Source organism: Prinia subflava, chromosome 4 (assembly GCF_021018805.1).
Source record: "Prinia subflava isolate CZ2003 ecotype Zambia chromosome 4, Cam_Psub_1.2, whole genome shotgun sequence".
Taxonomy (NCBI): Eukaryota; Metazoa; Chordata; class Aves; order Passeriformes; family Cisticolidae; genus Prinia; species Prinia subflava.
This window is the reverse complement of record NC_086250.1, coordinates 65051005-65070120: the sequence shown is the minus strand read 5'-3', so window position 1 is coordinate 65070120 and position 19116 is coordinate 65051005. Positions and strand designations below refer to the sequence as shown.

The window sequence follows — 19116 nt, the reverse complement described above, 5'->3', positions numbered from 1 at the left end:
AAGAAGAAAATGTGAAAAAAGGAAGCCATTGTGTGCATGTTGGAGAAGATAACTTCCCATAATAAACCCATTATTTTTTAAAATGTTATTTAATGTTAATAGTAAAAAATTGCCAATAGCATGATAGGAAAGTAATTTAGAAAAGTAAGCTTGACAAAAGCAATTATAAAACCCATAGAGAAAAAAAGGCCTATTTTAAAATATGTTTAACTAAAACTCATAATCATCATACCTAACTAAGTGTCCATTTAGCTCAGATTTTCTCTATGGCCTGTGGAAAAAAAGAAATGCTCTCAAAGTGAATTCATGTGAGAGGTGAGCTGAATTTCCATCTCCAAGTGACTCCCTGTTGTTACATGTGCAGAGATGGAGGATCCCTCTGTACCTGTTTAGATTGGCATCTAATTTTTAGACAACCAACAATAAGAGACATAAGCCTCTATGAACTCACCACCTGATGATATTAGCAGGATTTCACCACTTAGAAATGTATAAGAACAGAGGTTAAAGTAGGGAAGGGTGCAAATTTTACCATGGTAAATCAATGACTTAATCCCATAATGCAATTTGCAGACAAGTGCTTGAACCCTGTATTAAAAATTAGTAGAAAAGATAATAGCCACCTATTGAAGTCATATTTAAAATTCTTAAGAAGATATAACATGAAGGAAAGGTTAAGGGTAGGAGAACATTTTGAAAAACATGAAGACAAGTAATGGTCTGAATTAGCAAAAGATATTCTTTAGTGTTATGAACATTTCTTTTTCCTTTATTTCAAATTTTAATTTGGTATATTTATCCTGATCATCTAGAATAGCAATATCTAGTGTTCTGCATATCAACCAATGGTGAGGACTTTCTTAACTGAAGATAAGTCTGGGCCAGGTGGTGCAGCAGGGGCAGAATATGTGGCTCCCAAGCAATAGCATCTCATGGTTTTCAGAAGCAGATTTCTTCTTCTGTTCATCCTTCAGCTCTCTGGGGAGGAGAAATGAATAGTTTCTTCTGGCAACCAAGGTCTCCGTGTTGACTTCCTGTCCCTCCTCAAGGAATAATGAGTGGCTCATGCACGTTCCAAATCTTGAAAGGCAGGGATGAAGTTGAGTTTCTTTGCTCCTTGCCATGACCTAGTATGGAATACTGGTTTAAATACCTTAGAAATGCAGCAGTGAACATCCAACATAGCCTATGGGTTTGAAAAGAATGATTAAGTCACATTATATAGTTAATATTACTCAACGCACATGCTTTTAATTATTTTTTTCTGTAATAGAATTTAATTCATTTTCAAATTAGAGCTAACAAGATATTTCAAGATTAAAAGTTATTAAGGAAAATGAAGGGAAAAAACTATGCTCATATGAAATTTAAACCTCCTTTGGTATAATGAAAAGATATTTTTGTAGTTTTAATCACATTTGCTTTACACTCTGCTTCATTTTAATTAATTTTTTTCAGTTTCTCAACTTTCAGAATGCTAATTAAACATACATAGTGGTTTATCCCTTTAGAAAGGAGTCAATATGTTTCATTCCTTTGAGGAAACTCTCATTTATTAAAGACCCATTTGCTGTCCAATAGGCAGCTTGTTCTCTAGACATGAAGGCAAGCATTTGGTGCAGATCTTTCAGGGTTATTTTGCAATATCCACTTTAACTAGCAGACAGTTGCTAGGTATATGTTGTAATTGGTATTGTAATTTTAGTGCCTCAGGCAAAAAAAAAAAAAAGTATTTTTATAAATGTTTCTTTGTTATGTCTATACTTAATTAAGTTTAGGGATATGATTTTCCCCATCATCATGTGCTTCTGATTACAGTGACACCTGCATCAGCCGGTATTTTGGAGGATTTAAATCTTAAATATTCACCATCTGTTAATAAAAGGGATTATCTCACTGCATTTTGCAACAGGTATAAACTAATTAGAACCAATTGGCATTTTTTGCATTCTTTTTTCTCATAAAGGAACTGTTCAACGTAGAAGTTACATGGTTCAAATCTCTCTTTTGGCTGAGTGCAGTTTTATTGGATCATTACTTAATCCATCAAAGACGTTGATTATATCTTTTAATAGCTGGAATAGTTGAGACCAAAAAAGAGATTGATTTAATGATATGGCAGTGTTAGCACAAAGCAGGCATTTCAAAACTAAGTGGTTGCCTGAAAGAGGAGAAATTGCCTGAAGGCTTTGGAGAAAGCATTATGGTATTTCAGTGACAAGTTTCCTCACTGCTACTTCAGCACAGCTCCTTCACAGCTGGCTGCTTCTGTTTGTGCTTGCAGGTCTCCCAAGAATTATGAGATTATTGGCCTTGACTAAATAAAATGAAGAGAAACTAAAACATTCTCAAAAATCCTCCTCTATGAAGTGAATGCATTATGACAAGAACAAGAAAATATCAATTGTAATCTTAATGATAAACTTATTTAGATAATTTACAAATATTAATCTCTTGGTCAGACCTACAAAATTAAAAAGGAATTAAGTCCACTAAAAAAATCCTTCTCAAAAACAACTCGATGGCTGGATATATTTTATGACACAAAGAATTTCTTTGGTATCTTTAAACTAATATGGTGTTTGGTTTGAAATAACTACTACATTGAAGTGAGTTCTTGTAGAGTAAAATGACCTTGGCCATAAATCCAACAACAATTACCATGATACCATAAGTATAGATTTGCTTTAATTTGAAAAAGAAATAAAATGAATTTATTACAGAGAGAGATGATTCAATAAAAGGAATGGTTGGAATTGATACTTTTACTTTTGTTATGTAATAATTATAAATATTCTACATAAGAGGCTACATTTTAGATGAGAATGTGTGTTGTTGGGCTTGATGCTTCCTTGATTCTTAAGATTCGTTAGTGGGTTGATTTTTTTGGAATGCAGGTTTCATTTTTTTAAAAACCCACATGGATTTATAGACAGCATCACTATAGAAAATACAGTTTGATCTGGAAATGTCTCATAGGCCAGTTTAGAGGGTTTAATCAGGCCAGGTGAAAGGGAAGCCTTGTGAAATCCTCCAGCAGCTTCAGAAGTGATGGTTCTCGTTCTGACTTTCCTAAGAACATTTTCATATGTTGCCTAATTTTCGAAGCCTTGGCAAATCGTAATCCAAGACCTAAAGGGCTGCAGGAATTTGTGTGATCGTCTTCCATCCTCATTGGTATTGGATTGTTCACAGGCATTGAGAGAGACTCGGTTTTAACCAATTATTTTCCATAATCATCCAAACTTCTAACAGTTTTAATAACATCCCCTTTGCTGTCTGTGGACTAGCCATGGGCAGACCTCAAGGCACTACATGATTTCAGGAGGAGCTGTGGCTGTCAGAGGAATTTCACTATTCACTGTGACATGCTTAGCTTTGGCCTCAGTGATTTCTTTTACTCCTAGTGACTGCTGAACCAAGAGAATGTTATTTTTTTTTTACTCTGATGAGATTTGAGAGGTTAAAGGTGATCTGAAAGACATCTTCAATTGGACTTTTAAGACTAGAAAATAAAGTCACCATGTGTGTAAATTATGTCAACTAATGTATTCTTAATCTGAATATTCTGTCAAGGGAATTTTGAAATACACTTTTTGGAAGATGGTCTGTAAGAGCCTTTCAAATGCTTCCTTGGAAAATTATCCTACAACCAGAGTAAGAGCTAGGAATTACTAAAGAAAAAACCTTCCAGCCCAGCTTTAACCACAAGGCTGCCCTTCATATAGTTTTCTTGGATTAAAAGCTTCAAACAATACCGCAAACTAAAACATAAATGTTAAAGCTTCATCCTAAAACTTTGTTTCTAGTTAAGGCAGATTGATATTTATTATTTAATTTCAATCTCCATGTTTTCAGATCTTTTGATCTACAAATAACCTATTAAGCTAACTACTAGGAAAACATGAAAGTAAAACATTATTCTTAGACATACTGTGCCAAATGTTTTAGCAAGTAACTGAAAGGGATCTGAAATTTTGTTTTAAGTGTTGCACAGGAGATGGTACTACAGCTCAGTTATGCATGAGGAGATGACAATGGGCATCTGGGTAAAACCTGAAATACAATCTATATGTGGCCGACAGTGTACTTTTGTTTACTTATCACAGAGTCATACTGGGAATGATTCAGGTGCTTTATAGTTTCTCTAAGTGTTGGCTTGATAATATAAGCAATCTGGGAGAACTGGAGAGAAAAATCAAAGTGCTTAACAGAGAGTGCTAAGGAGAAAAAAAAAACACATCAAAAGCATAATCTGTGTACCAGAATGGCAGTGATCCCATCACTGGACTGTGAGCAGATTCTGAAATCCAAAGATCTTAAAGTGAGATGGACCTTCATTATTAGATAGAGTCTTTAAAAGTCAGTTTTAACTTTGTAACTGCAAGTGAACTAGGTAGATTGGGAACAATGAAATCTATTTTCTCAATACTATGCCCATAAATAGGATTATAAAATTCTTGTACCAACAGCTCTACTTGAGTTTGTCTTGTAAGCAACATTTAAAACCAGTGAAGAGAAATAACTACCTATGGGGCAAAGTTCATGTCAACAGTGTTGGACTTGTACAATGGGGAATGCAACAGCTATCTTCCTAGAAAGACTCACTTCCCTTTTGTAGATTAGAATATATCTAAATATCAGATTTCTGGAGTTGGATAATCTACCTTAAATGTTTTCTAAGGTGCGAACCATATCTGCAACTTTACGAAAAATAAATAAAGTTTCTAAGCCTAAATATTTTCAGGCTATTATGAAAGGCCAGAGTCATAAACCTGTCCTCTAAATATGGTCCTAAGATCTTATTTGAGCGTGTTAGGAATGATTTTATAGATGTAAAAGTGACAGCAGAGCCTAGTCTTGTGAGTTCTTTGACTGTTCAAGTATTAGAACGTGCCTGTTTCCCTGGAAGCCTTAACAGCAACCCTAGCAGTTTCTAATACACTTGATTGAAAACAATTGAAATTGCAAGTAAATTGCAATTGCTACAAAAACCTTGAATTACCACTGCAATTTCTGATGGCAATTTCCTTGGCATTGAGTGAGGTTTTGAAAAGTACTTAAATTGCAATTAATAGAAATAATGGTGTATCTGTAATTTTGTTTGGCCTCAAACCAAACCCTGATTGACATATATTCTAATAACATTGTCATGAATGTTAGGTGCAACATTTTTTTTTCTTTTTAAATGAAGTAAATAGGATTAAATGTCTTTATTATTACAAGCCATGAAGCATGCAATTACTTGGCTAGCAAGTAAATAGTAACTGGCAAACTGTGTAGACAATCTGGAGCTCAGATATTTGGACATTGCTGGTGGTCCCAGAGTCTGCAGTGAAGACTCAATGGCATAGAGACTGAACTATTCTTGCAGTTGAGTAGGTGGTTCTCTGCAGTTCAGAGCTAAGACAAATAACTAGCAAAGGCAGGAAAATATTTACTGCCACTACCCACTACACAAACTGCCACCATACATCGTGTACCAGCATTGTGCTGAAAATAACTTTCCTGGCTCAAAGACTATCAAGCTATCACATACTACACCAATAATACAAGATGTTTGTAAATGAAACAGCATGGACATGCCAGCATTCGTAACATCCCAACCACATCTGTGTCACTATATTCATTGTAGGAGTCAAAGCATATGTTCATCTTCTCTAAATTCAGGCACCTATAATGCTTTAATTAATATTTTTATCTTACCAAGTAGCTCATGTAGTCAATGTAAAAAGATGGGCCTTTCCAGAAGGCAAGGCTGATCTGCAGTAAGCTAAACTACTCTTTACTTGTTTCCATTAACTATTAGGAAACTCAGTTACTGGATATGTACCTTGTGTGCCCCTAAGATCTTACTTGGGATGGAATGACTCCAAATCCATGTGAATACAAATATTACTGAGGAGAGTGTAAAGGAAGTGATACATAGAGTATTTCGAGAACTGATTTTTTTTTCTCCTTGGGGTTTCTCCGATATTCAGTACAATATTACTGCTGGCTATGCAAACTTCACTCAATTAACATTGCCATAGTTAAGCTGAAGCACTCAATTTGTCCTAGTAACTGAATTGTTGAGTTTTACCATTAAACAACCACTTTTGTCATATGGGAAGTCACATGTGAAATATTACATAGTTTCTAATTTATAGAAACAACCAAATTGAATCAATATTCAACTTATCTTCATTGTCTTCTTACTTGATGCAAAAGAAATGTCACTGCAGGTAACGAGTCAGACAATAATGTTTATCCATTGCAGTTGTTTCACCTTTTAGGATGAGGTTCAGTCTATTTCAACTAGACATATGTTGGCCTTTGGAGATCTATAAATCATCTGAATTCCAAACAGAAAATTAGAGATTAGTGTATTCAATTGATCAAGAAATGTCATTGCATCCTATATCTCATACCCTGAAAGACATGTACAACCTTCCTGGGAAACAGCAATCACAACCTTAGAGTCTTTCTTCCAGGACAATTAACTAACTGCTAGGCAAGGGTGAAATGTTTGCTCATTTGTCTGAACAAGCCCTGTCCCTCTTCCTTGATGTATCCTTTTTAACCAACTGAGTTGCACCTGCCTCAAAATTGACTTCACTCAAGTCTTCTGATGGGTGGTTAATGATAAATACAGATGTCTGAATCCAAATAAAGCAAGTTCAGAGCTATATTTTAGGTGTGAGTGTCTCATTTCATACATACATTAAAAACTAATAAAATTCTAAAATTATAGGGTAGTTTTGATGAAGACCACTGCCAAAGATTCCAAATCCCATACACTCCAGCATCTGACTAGCTGTTACAGTTACTGATATTTAAGGACTTTGTGGTCTTCTTTTTAAAGCACAAGTATGTATTTATGTATTTACACCCTTGAGCTAAACCATCAAAGGCATCTTTGTAAGCTACAATTTTTAGTAAAAATAAATTAAAATTGTTCTGAATGCTACTGAAATAACAAACTGGGGCAATCCATCTGGAATTCATTTTACTTCATATTACAGGCTTTGTGTCACTGCTGTCCAATTTGACACCGAAAAGCACAAAGAATAACATTGACATAAGGATATAGTTATGTTTATAGCACAGAAGTAGATTTTTTTTCCGCTATTTTCAGAGTAGTATCCTTAGAGTTGGCACCCTCAACTGGATTTCAGCAAAAAATGTCTGTGGATGTTAAAATGCAGCAGCAAAAGCCTAAGAATGAAGAGCTGTCAGTCCAGCTACTGTTCTTAGTCAAGTACTTCTGTTGTACCCGTTGGGGCTGGAACTGGGATCCAGGCTTTTCCAGACATGCTTTGAGGAAATAGGTACAATACAAGTCTGCTTCTGCATCAGTGCTTTTTTCTTAGGGTCCATTAAGTCATGCCAATTTAAATCAATAGGGTTTTTTTTTCTTTAAAAAGTCAAATAAAATCTGATTTTTTTTTCCTTCTCTTCCCTTGACACCACATTCATTATGCTTATGTAATATATTTTTTGAAATATCTAGAAATCTCAGTCTTCACAATGACTGCAGTGGCAAAAACTTTAGGTATCTGAAAGAGATAATAGGAAGGAGAAGATAATTAGATTGTTCTTCAGTAAGGGCAGAACTTAGAGATGACCTAAATATGAGCCAAAGCTAAATAAAAATTTGCATTCAATGAGGGAAATAATATCATAATTTAAAACAAGAATTAATACTAACTATATTAATTGGAAGATTATCCAATTAATATCAAAGATTAATACTAACAATAGATTTTAAAAAGGCAAGTGTCTTTATTTTATTTAGAAAAAAAGCTTTAAGGGTTTTCACAACTTCAAGTCAGAAAACATAATCTTCTTCAGCCCCAGCTATAGGCTGATTGAGCTATCTAAAAGTCTGGATCCTAGTTAATTCAAGAGAGAAAATAGGTATCTCATTTAATTCCAACTATGTCTGTGTATATGTCCAGGTGCTAATGTATGAAGTGATTTACTCTTCACATATGCTTGCATCTTTCATTTGAAACCTAAAAAGCTACTTTACACCAGATGCCTACGTTAAGTTTTGCTAAATTTAGATAGAATATTCCTTCAATCTAAAGGAAGAAACCACTCCTTAAAAGAGAATTAATCTGAAAGCAAGATGATACTGATAAACTGCAATTTCTTGTACTAATATATTGTTATTTAATATAGGATTCATTCCTTCAGACATGAAATGTAGTAGAAAAATGTGTTTAGACTTCAGTAAAACATTTAATATAGTGCTTGAAGACGCTATTAGTCAGCCAAAGGGTTAGGGTTGGACAGGTATTAGCACACACCTTATAAAACTAAGGAAAATAAAGTATAGTAGCTGGACTTGAAGAGGGCTTTTTTCAGAATTCCACAAGGGTTATTCATGGAAGACATCATCTTTAATAGACTCATTTATAGGCTTGGCAGAAAACCAAGCAATTTGCTAAAGAAATTAGCAGATAATGAACAAAATGGATGACCTTAAGAAACAAGTGTTAGACTGAAATAAACGAAATGAAATTTTAATAGTATTGAATGTTTGGATGTGAACATAAAGGTCCATTACAAATTACTCTGTTAAAAGCTGCAGCCAAGATTTTTGGGCCCCAGAAGGAGGAAGAAAACGGAAATGTAAGAGCTGATCCCAGAGAGATGGTTAGCTAAGCAGTGAGATTGGACATGAAAAGAAAGAGGGGCTCCTAAAATCTATAAAGCAAAGTGTTTCCAGTAGAATTGGGAAATACCGTAAGAGGCATAGGTAAGACAGTCATAAAATCATAGATTCAGCAGTTCTGTGAACTGGGAAACACTATTGGAAAAGCATGGGGAAGATGCAAACCTCTGCCAGCCCAGCACCAGTGAGGATGCTGAGCACCACTTCCCCTATCAAGCCTCAAAACAAGTTTCATTATCACCTCCCAGGACCAGGGACTGGGGCTCCCAAGTCAAGAAGGCAGAAATTTGGAACAGCTCTGTAAAACTCCTCCAGCTTCCTACTTGTGCTGCCAGGACCCAGAGCACAGCTCTCTGAACACATGGTGTCTTTGCTGCGGATCAGGAGACAGAGTCACTGACTTTTACTCTGGCAAAAAGCTGAAGCAGCATGATCTGAAAGAAGGCTCAGGTTAGTGGTGCAGATGGCTCATGGAACTCGGTACGAGTGTGTGGTGGGGTGTCCTTTCCTTTTCCTTACACACAGATGATCTCCCACTCATCACAGCTCATGCTATAGGAAAATCCTATTTTGAGTTGTGTAGTAGCAACACAGTAGTAAGTAGCTGCAAAACTGTAAATTTAGAAATAGGATCTCATCGAATAATCAGAAAAGGTAAAAGAAAGTGAATTTTGCTGGAAAATAAACTACTTTTGTATAAATGTATCCAGGGACAAGGAAAAGAGTGAAGTTATGCAGCAAATATATTCTTTTACAATTGTGTTTTCCCTAAATTTCCCTGACTGTTTCGGACTTTTCCTGCAATCCCACATTTTCCATGTGACATCAGCAGGTCATATAAAAGATACAGAATTACCATGCCTCTCAAGTGTGATCAGATTGAAATGCAGCCACATTTATGCTGATGGAACATACTTGCATCCAACAATGATGAGGTATAAACAGCAGGGAGTCCTATTATATGCTTATCCAGTTTGTGAGTTACTGTGCACTAATGAGCAGCAGATGAGATAGATTCTTTGTAGTCAGTGTTTTCCATTCTCCTCTCCCCATTTTTCTTCTTTTTTTTCTTTTTCTTTTTTTTTCTTTTAATATTTTGTTCTTTTTGTTGTTGTTGTTGTTCTCTGTGGTTCTGTATTTAGTGTCTTTGGTCTCTAGAGAGAATTGTCCTGTATATTTTACCTGGTTGTAAGTATAATAAGTTTTAAGTAACTTAACGTACTCTGTCCTAAATATCTGCAATTTCCTGCAATTTCTCCTCTACTTCATGGAATTGCTTGAATGTATTCTCAATATTAGCGTAAAGTAAAGGAAAATCTCTAGCAACCTTAGATCTGTATTTTTGTTTCCTTTATGTTTCAAACTAGACAACAAATTTTAAAACAATGAAGGGTAAGTGAAGATAAGAAAAAGTAAACATCAGACCTCTACAGAATACTACCTCATTGACATTCTTAATATTGTGTTTTGGTCATTAATGCCATTCATTTGTATCCCCAGAAGAATGATCTTCAAACATACTGAAGTAAATGACAGAAACACAATTTAAGGTTTGTAGATTATTTCTACCTCTCCATGAGAGGAATAACAATTTTTCAGCCTTCTAAAAAACTTATGGGCCATGGAACTATGGAAACACATGGAGATAATTTTATTTGGTTAATTATACTTACTGTTTTTGTAAAGTTTGAATCTAAGAATGTTGAACAATGAAAAAAAAAATAAATTCAGCATTTATAAATATCTTAAATGTCATAGTAATATGCTTTGTCCATACAAATATATGTATTTATAGACATAGAAAAAACGTGTTTGATAAAAAAAAAAAAAGACAAAATTAAATGTAACACAACAGAGCTGAGAAAGATTTTAAAGTCTCAAATACTATGAGCAACTGCATATTAAGATAAATACACAATATTATTTAAAATAATATTCACATCATAAAGTGGAAGCACATTAAAAAGATTATGTGCTTTCAGCAGTCTAGAGAATGTATTGGTTTAATTATACAGCTGAATGTACTTATTGAATTAACTATGGACTTTTAATGCTATTGACATACTTATTCAAGAATTATAATAGCAATCCCTTTTCATTCTGAATGTGTATTAGATATCAGAAAACTCTGGGTGGCTCAACACAGGTACTATGTCACCTGGTCAGTATTAGAATTATTCAAGAGGCATCAGATTTTTGCCAGAGTCAGCAGAAAATTGCCAGTCAGTATTAACAAATTATATAATTTAGAATTAATCTTGCATTCTCTTTTCCGGATCAGAAAAATATTTTGAAATCATCGTCTAAATGGACTTGAGGTAGCGGAAAACATCTGAAATCTTATTGTGTGGCTAATTAACTCCATCCTTGTGTTACTTTGATGTGGTTTTTTGATTTAGATTGTTTAATTTTGGATTATGCAATTCAGCATGTCTACATTATAGAGTGGAAAATGTAGCACTGTGCCTACAGCAAAATGTGAGTGAGGAAATATTGGCACGGGAGGTTGATCCCGTAGTGCACTCAAGCTTATTATTCATCTCTTAAATGAGAAAAGCTGGCTTTTGCTAACAAGATGGTGATTTATCACAGAGTTGAAGTGAGAAGCCAGAGGTTAGTAGAGGCATATGAAAATGAAACTCTTTCATGCTTTAGTTGAGTAAGGAGCTGGCAGAGTTATACTATTATGGTTAATAATATAGATTATATTCATTTATACACATTAAGAAAAAGGAAAGAGTGAAATTCTAAATAATATGTTTATAATCATAGCAATAAGCATAGATTGCTTCTTAAGGAGATGTAGACAGCTCCCTGCCTGTGCTGAATAGTGTAGCTGAAACTCAGCTATATGGAGGAATCCCCATTTCAGGAGTACATAATGCTTACAGTTCTGGATATGGGGACTCTGATGATAGAAAGAAAAAAGCATTGAAGCAAAATTCTGACTACAACCCTTAGATTCTGTTCTTGGCATTAGAACAAGTTGCAGTTGCTAAGTTACTTATAAAAAAATAACATAGTGTTCATGCAACTTCATTGTTTTTCCTAGGGAGCAGAGTTTGTGTCTAAGCACAATATAATATGATTTATCAATATATATCTACTGTAGAACATGCGTTTATTTGATGAGGAGACCATGCTGGGAAAAAGTGAGCTCTCACTGTCTTCAGTATGATGCCAATTTCCATAGTATAAAGCAATTATTTCATATATCATCACTGTGAAATAGACTGGTGTGTGAGATCCTAGAACATCTCCCATGGTACAGATTTCCTGGGGGCTGGATATATCCTTATAATGACATTTGAATTATTTCAAATGAAAGAAGTTTCTTAATTTTGCATTCCATATGCAAATGCTTCTCAGATTAAACAAGATTATTATTATTGAGCTATATTGTAAACCTAAGTATGTCAAAGCAGCTTCTTAACTACATTTTAATTAACAGATTACAGATATGCTTTTCTTAAGCTGTTGTTGATGGTAACTGAAGTTACCACTGCTCATTAGCATTACTGTGATGACATGACTTATGCTCATTATTGCTCCTTGGCTATGAGGCAGCATGTGAATATTTCCATACTATTTTATCTAACTCAAAGACAAAGGACTGGGCCTTCATTGTACATGTGTGAGATATCTGGTACAACATAAATTCTTCTCAGTTCTCCCAACTCTGCTCTAATACATCAGTTAAATAATACCTAATGCATTTTGGAACAGAACAGAATAGACATGCTGTAATACCAAATATTACCCAAATGGAAACAAACCCATCAGTATGGATTTAGAAAAGATTACGTATCATTTTGAAAGGTAAATCCAGAACACAAGCACCACTGAAACCTTGACCTGTGATAATACCTAGTATTTAAATTTTTGATGTTTTTCTAGGCAACTTTGAAAAACAGTACTCTTCCAAATAATATTTGGATATGGTTCAGGAAACAATACAAGGCCTATTTTACATAGGGAGTTGGATGACGTTATGGTGCTTGGAGATGAAGACAGCGGAACATTTTAGCTTTATGGATGTATGCCATGTGGCCTCAGCGACATAAAATGGTTTTGTTTAGTAATACTTTGGCAGCCAAGGAAACCATATTCTTTCACACTAGCAGGCCCTACTAAAGAATGACTACTTTTCTTAAGAAGAGGTAGTTGCAGTTTCACACCTCTCCAGGTTGTGTTGTTGTTGCATCAGCTGCAGTTCTTTGGTGTTGATGTTATTTGCTTTTATTTGAGGATAAAAATGGCTCAATGCAATTTAGATAATGCTGAAAAGTATGAACTATAATTCATTAGTTTTATTCACAAATTTGTTAATACACTGTTGTTCACTTTTTAGTACAAATAAATTTTAATTCAGTCTCTGAAATCTATCTCTTGGTTTATTCATTTACATCTTGTAATTGAATGGAATGAAGAATAGAGAAGACACTATTCAGAGTGACTTTCCTCCATAAATGTCTGTTAAATATCATAAAATTTGATGCCAAGACATTCAAAGTCATCCCTGAGACCAGACACTGAAATTTTTTATGCTATACTTTCCTGCAGTCATCAGCACACGAGAGCAATAACACTGCCTTGAGGTTTTTCATCACGTGAAAACATTTGTCAAGCTGACAGTTTGGCTACTTCACAAAAATACATAAAGTTCATCAACAGTGCATAAATAGTTGTAAAGTAAAGCTCTTTTTATTCCATTTCAAGATATATGATTAATGGGATATAGCCTAGTTTGATTAATCTGTGCATTCATAGTATCTCCCACTTGGCATTTGTAGATAGTTGCTTCTTTTACAAGAATTTTTTCTTACATTTATACACAAATAGGGATTAATCATCCTTCCAGTCAGTCACCTTTTTTTGTCACTTACCCACCAAAAAGACTTGGCTTTCCAGAGAGTGTTTCCACTTAGCACTCTTGCCATAATATTTGGTTTCCCCACCACACACTCAGTTTTCATCTCTCTTGGCAAAACTATCTTTCATTCTACAGCTTATAGGTAGGGTGATATTAGCAAGGTATTTGAACAGAAAAAGACATTGCTGGTCTTTTTTCCATTTCATATGTAATGAAAATAATTTGAATTTGACTTGACCTACAAGAACTAACAGTGTTTGTGCAAGGGAAGCAATAAATAATGACAAACTTCAGCAGTGGTGGAATCCTACACTTGTATTTGACAAAAAACCTCAGTGTCCAGTGATAGAATATATGGCTTGAGTATATCCCAGAAAACAAAAAGAGTGAAAATAAATCCGTTAAAGAACAGTCAGCATCCACTTAAGCAGAAGAAAAATTGTCATCTTAAACCATTATTTCATTTCATCTCCCAAAGGAGAGATGCTCCAGTCCTCTGAGCATCTTCATGGATTCCCCTGGCCTTGCTCCAATATGTCCATGTCCTTATGTTTGGGGCACAGAGCTGGATGTAGCACTGCAGGCGGGGTCTCACGAGAGGGCAGTAGCATGGCAGAATCACCCCTTCAACCTGTTGCCTGTGCTACTTTGGATGCAGCCCAGCATAGAGGTGGTTTTCTGCTATGTGAGCCCACATTGTCAGGTCATGGCAAGCTTTGCATGCACCAAATTCCCCACGGGCTCCCCAGGGCTGCTCTCAATCCAATCTCCACCCAGCCTGTTCTTGTGCTCAGGACTGCCCTGACCCATGTGCAACACCTTGGCCTTGTTGAACTTGATGAGGTTTGTACATTCCCACCTCTCAGGCCTGTCAAGGTCCCTCTGGATGACATCTCTTCCCTCCAGAGCTTTGACCACACCACTCAGATTGGTGTTGTCAGCAAACTTGCTGAGGGTGTACAATCCCACTGACCATTGTAAATGTGTTAAACCTTGCCAGTCCCAGTGCCAGCCCTGGAGGAACACCACTCATCACTGGTCTCCACCTGGACACTGAGACACTGAATCTGCTGTGTGATGTACAGTGAAAGAGGAAATCCTAAGAGTTTTTCAAAATCTGTTATAAAACTTAATGGACAAAATTAATACAGCTCACTGAATAGTTCAGAGGAAGAGATCTCTACAGAAAGGGTAAAAAAATTAACTCAGTTTTAAGTTTCATGAAAAATGACATTAAACCCTTCTGTGTTGTGGGGGAGCAACAAAGTATTTGTAAGTATAAGGAGAGCTCATTAAAAATCTGCCCCCAAATCTGTCTCTTAAAACATGTCATCATATCTATAAGTGAGGGTGCTCATTAGGAATAGCAATTATTGCTCACAGCACTAATAATTGATGCTTACCCAGTAGTCGGTGCATGTTCCTTTTTAGACATAAAAAGTTTTACTCTCAGTCTTCTTCTTGCCTTATTCTCCTTGCTTTTTCAAAGGCAACTTTCCTCTCCCTGCCTTGAAGCTCATAAGCTCATATCTTTGAACTTATACGTGAATAAAATACCTGGCAAGTGACCTGCCAACTGTAGGATCAGTTTCCATTTTCAAGATAAACTTTTAAATAAGCTGGAATACTTTTCAAAGTTTGTTAGCTCACGAAGTCTAAATGTCAGATTCTTCTGAGCACAGTGTAGGCCTGTGTAATTATGGAGCACAGCAACCCTATTGTTGCTTTATAATTAATGGATTTTTCAAGGCAATGCTTGTTCTGTTCATTTAAACATATTTCTGCTATTTAATTTGTCATAAGTAAAGATTGCCAAATATATCTCTTGGTTTTTTTTCTTCAAGTAGGCCAGCAAAGGACTGGAGATTCTCAGTAGTCCTGAAAGTAAAACCTGACACTCTCCCAAAGACAGGCTGAAATGCCATAATGTGAAGAGCAATTTTTAATTGCTGAGGTTTTTTCCTTCTCTGAAATGCAGCTGAGTAGCCGCTGTCCACACCTTTAGCAACTATATCATTCCCTAAGCATGCAGAACCAAGCAAACCCCAATGAGCTCCTACTGACAGTAATAGGAAGGAGACCTTACTGAGACTATGGCAATGCATATTTTATTGTCATTACTGCATTTTTAATTGAAATTGGTCTCCCTTAACATGCCACACTTAACCTCTAGGTACAACGTGCTGTACAAGAATTTTGAGATTGTCACACATTAAAGGTGTGTGTTTAGGCATAAAGCCAAAGCAAAGTGCTCCTCATTCCTCAGGAGAAGAATATCCCCAAGGAATGCAAATATTTATATTTGGATATTGATTCAGTCTTCAACAATCTCCAATTATTCAAAAGGAAGTAGATTATTTTATAATGCTAATAAATGATCCATATACGATTTCTATTGATTTTTATACATGAGCAAATAAATAAGCACTCTAGCACCACCATCTTTCCTTCTTCATATTATATTATTACAACATAAAACTGATCCAAATTCTAGACCTTTACACAGATTTCCTATTATCTGATTTATGCTAAAAACCATGTGATGTGTTTAGATGGGTTTGTTCACCTGTTCACCATTCTAAAAAGTGATAAACAGTTCAAAAATATAAGCTCCATTTTCCACTCTTTCTATCAGTGTTGGAAACAACCACTAAATGTATTTTCTTTCAGAATGTATGTTTCTTTTCCAGATTTATGCAGCCTCATATGCAAGTTGCTTCTGTCAGAAACTTTGTACATAACTAATCATAATTTTAGGTCTGTTGCTTATGTCAAAATTAATTCATGAGGAGAACAAAATCTAATACACAGTGTAACTAAGCACTAGGTAACCTAGATAGTCAAGGTCTATTTTTACCGAAAAATTAAGATATCCTTCAGGTGTCTTAACACTCTGTGACTAGGCTGTGGTTATAAAAAGTAAAGATATATATAACGAAAATGTTTATATGTTTATAAAATATGTTTAAAGGCCCTTTTTTTTATTTTAAGAACTTTTGCATTATACCTATTGCACTAGCCCCTTCTCAAAATTAAAATGTAGATACCATGTATCTGTCTGGCATCTCAAGAACAGCTGTGAAACAACAGAAATATTATGATTTGAAGAGAAACCAATGTATTGACATGTCAGTATAAACTATTTTTCTAATTTATATGCATTAGAAATGTGTTGAAATAATATGGAGTAAACCATAAAAAACGTTATACCCTCAGTCACAATGCAGTGCCGTGCATTAATAGAAATATCTATTAATTCTCTGACTAGATATACTTCAAAGTGAAAAATATTTTTGAATATTTCTTCATTTCTTTGAATCCTTCCTGTATGGAATACTAAGTTGCATATAAATTAGAGTTGTTTAACAGGAATGGAGATAAGGATTTGTAAAAAACAATTGGAGGAAAACATTTCACAACAAGAATTTCACAGTAGAGATGATGGTGCTAGTCAGCCAATCCTTCCATTGAACCACTATTTTGAGATACTGTTCACAATTAACATCACAAAGAAAAATCCCATTCAACTAGAACAGAAGAGCTTTCCAATTAATAAGACATAAAGCAGGCATTGTCATACTTTCAGTTCTGTATGTCATTTCTAATAAAGATTGGATAATAGAAATGCGTGCTAAAATGAACCTTTCCTTTATAATAAGAAGGCTCTATAGAGCAGGAAAATAATATAAACCTTTTTGGTCTAGCTGTTTCTCAATCAAAGGGCATATCAGTTACTGTATATTGCTGCAACATTCCAACCATTAAATTAAATTATAGACAATAGAATCAAATACAGTTTACATCTGTGGAGCATTAAAAAATGAGGCACGTTCAGCAGTTTATTTATTCCCAGTAGAAATACTCCTGTTGAAACAGTGCTCTGAAAACATTCTTTCCTACCAGGCTTGGCTGTCTCAAATGCATTCCTCAGGCAAGATACATATTTAGTTTTTAAAAGTGACATGTAGAAATCAACCTTGATTTTCTTGGATGGCTGGACTTTCTTTAGTTGTGCTACAGTTTAGGTAACCTTATCACTCCCAGGCTCTAACCCTGCTACTGGACCTGTACAAACAGCCTGAAGCACACTTATTCCACAGGGCTGCAAATAAGAACCAAAGGTCCACCTGTGTTAATACCTTTTGGAGGCTTCTGTCACTTATTACACAAGATTAATGTGTAAGGAGAGCCAAACCCTGAGGAGACTGAACGTGCAATCTTTAATCTAAATACCAGGATCTGGACCATCTGATCTGAAAATTGCACTGTTAGTGGAGTACCCTTACAGCTCACTGCAGTCATAAAAGAAAGGGCTGTAAACTTTGTTAGTAGGTTTGAATGCACACTTTTAAATGCAGCTTAAAATTGTTTTATAAATCAAAAGTATTTTGGGTTTAAGTTGTAGGCATCATAACTTCCTATTCCTAAAGCTGGATAATTCCTTTTGTAATTTAGATCAGCACACTGCATAAATAATTCAGAATCAGCAATAGGGTGTATCAAAAGCAAGATTCTCTATAAATAAGTATAAATAAGTGAAATGTCACTGAGCAATTTACAATGCTACCTTTTGCAGAGTGGCCATTCCATCTTCTTTGGCTGCTATGGTCTTTTGCCTGGAGACACTAGAGCACATTTGAAATTGAATCATTACCTATGTTTGAGTCAATCCATTGCACGATTTGCTACACTATTCTCTAAACACATCTATTTCTATCTCTTTTTTCCCCCCACAAAAAGACTCATTGGTCAAGAAAAAATGCCCATATCTTCATGGAGTTTGCAGCTTGATGTGAAATTCAGTGTGTTGAGTACTGTGACTAAAAGGCCAAACTAGGTTGTACTGAAAAACAAGTGAAGGTGATTAAGCAAAACTGAATCCAAATTTCCTAGGCTTTTGTGTAACAGAACTTCTGACTATTTACATTAATATTCTGTAGACTTGCCCTACTTGTTTTTTTTTTCATTTCAAGCTCTCTGACAAAAGAATGTGAATAGGAAGTAAATATTTAACATGAAGGGATTCCTTAGATATCTTTAGTACAACTTACTTGAATCAGAGGATGACATTTCAAGACATGTAATTTGTATTAAGGTGCTGATGCTTACATTTTTGGTATAAATGCAAGAACAGGGGCAGCTGACTTGGTAGAAGCCACAGCTGCCTCAACAAAGTCAAGACATCTATGCAAACAGCACAGCTCCAGTTTTCAACACAGAAAGCATCCATATTGCTGCTTTACTAAAGCAGGACATGTAAATCCTTATCAGTAAGTCACCAAAAGATACAGAGTGAAAATAAATCCTTCTAAAGGACCTGTCTTCTGATCTTTTTAAACCTAAATAGAGCACCTCTTCTAAATAGAGCAACAAAGAAAGCAGTGGAATTCCACTGATCATCTGACCTACGAATCACCAAAATTCTACAGGGAAGAAGTAATTGTTTCCAATAGATCTTCAGCAATTTTAAAACCATTCAGATCATGATGATGAGAATAGACCAAAGAACTGATAACCACTAAAAAAATAGGTACAGTGAAGTGCATTAATAGCAGGACCAAGCTAGACAGGCATAGGGATG

The 19116-nt window shown here is 35.2% G+C and overlaps 1 protein-coding gene across 1 annotated transcript in view; it reads left to right on the top strand.

Annotated features, from left to right (window-relative positions):
- The window catches only part of SEMA3E (semaphorin 3E), a 132878-nt gene that overhangs the window by 35587 nt on the left and 78175 nt on the right, over positions 1-19116 (top strand). The gene's annotated exons all lie outside the window — the stretch shown is intronic.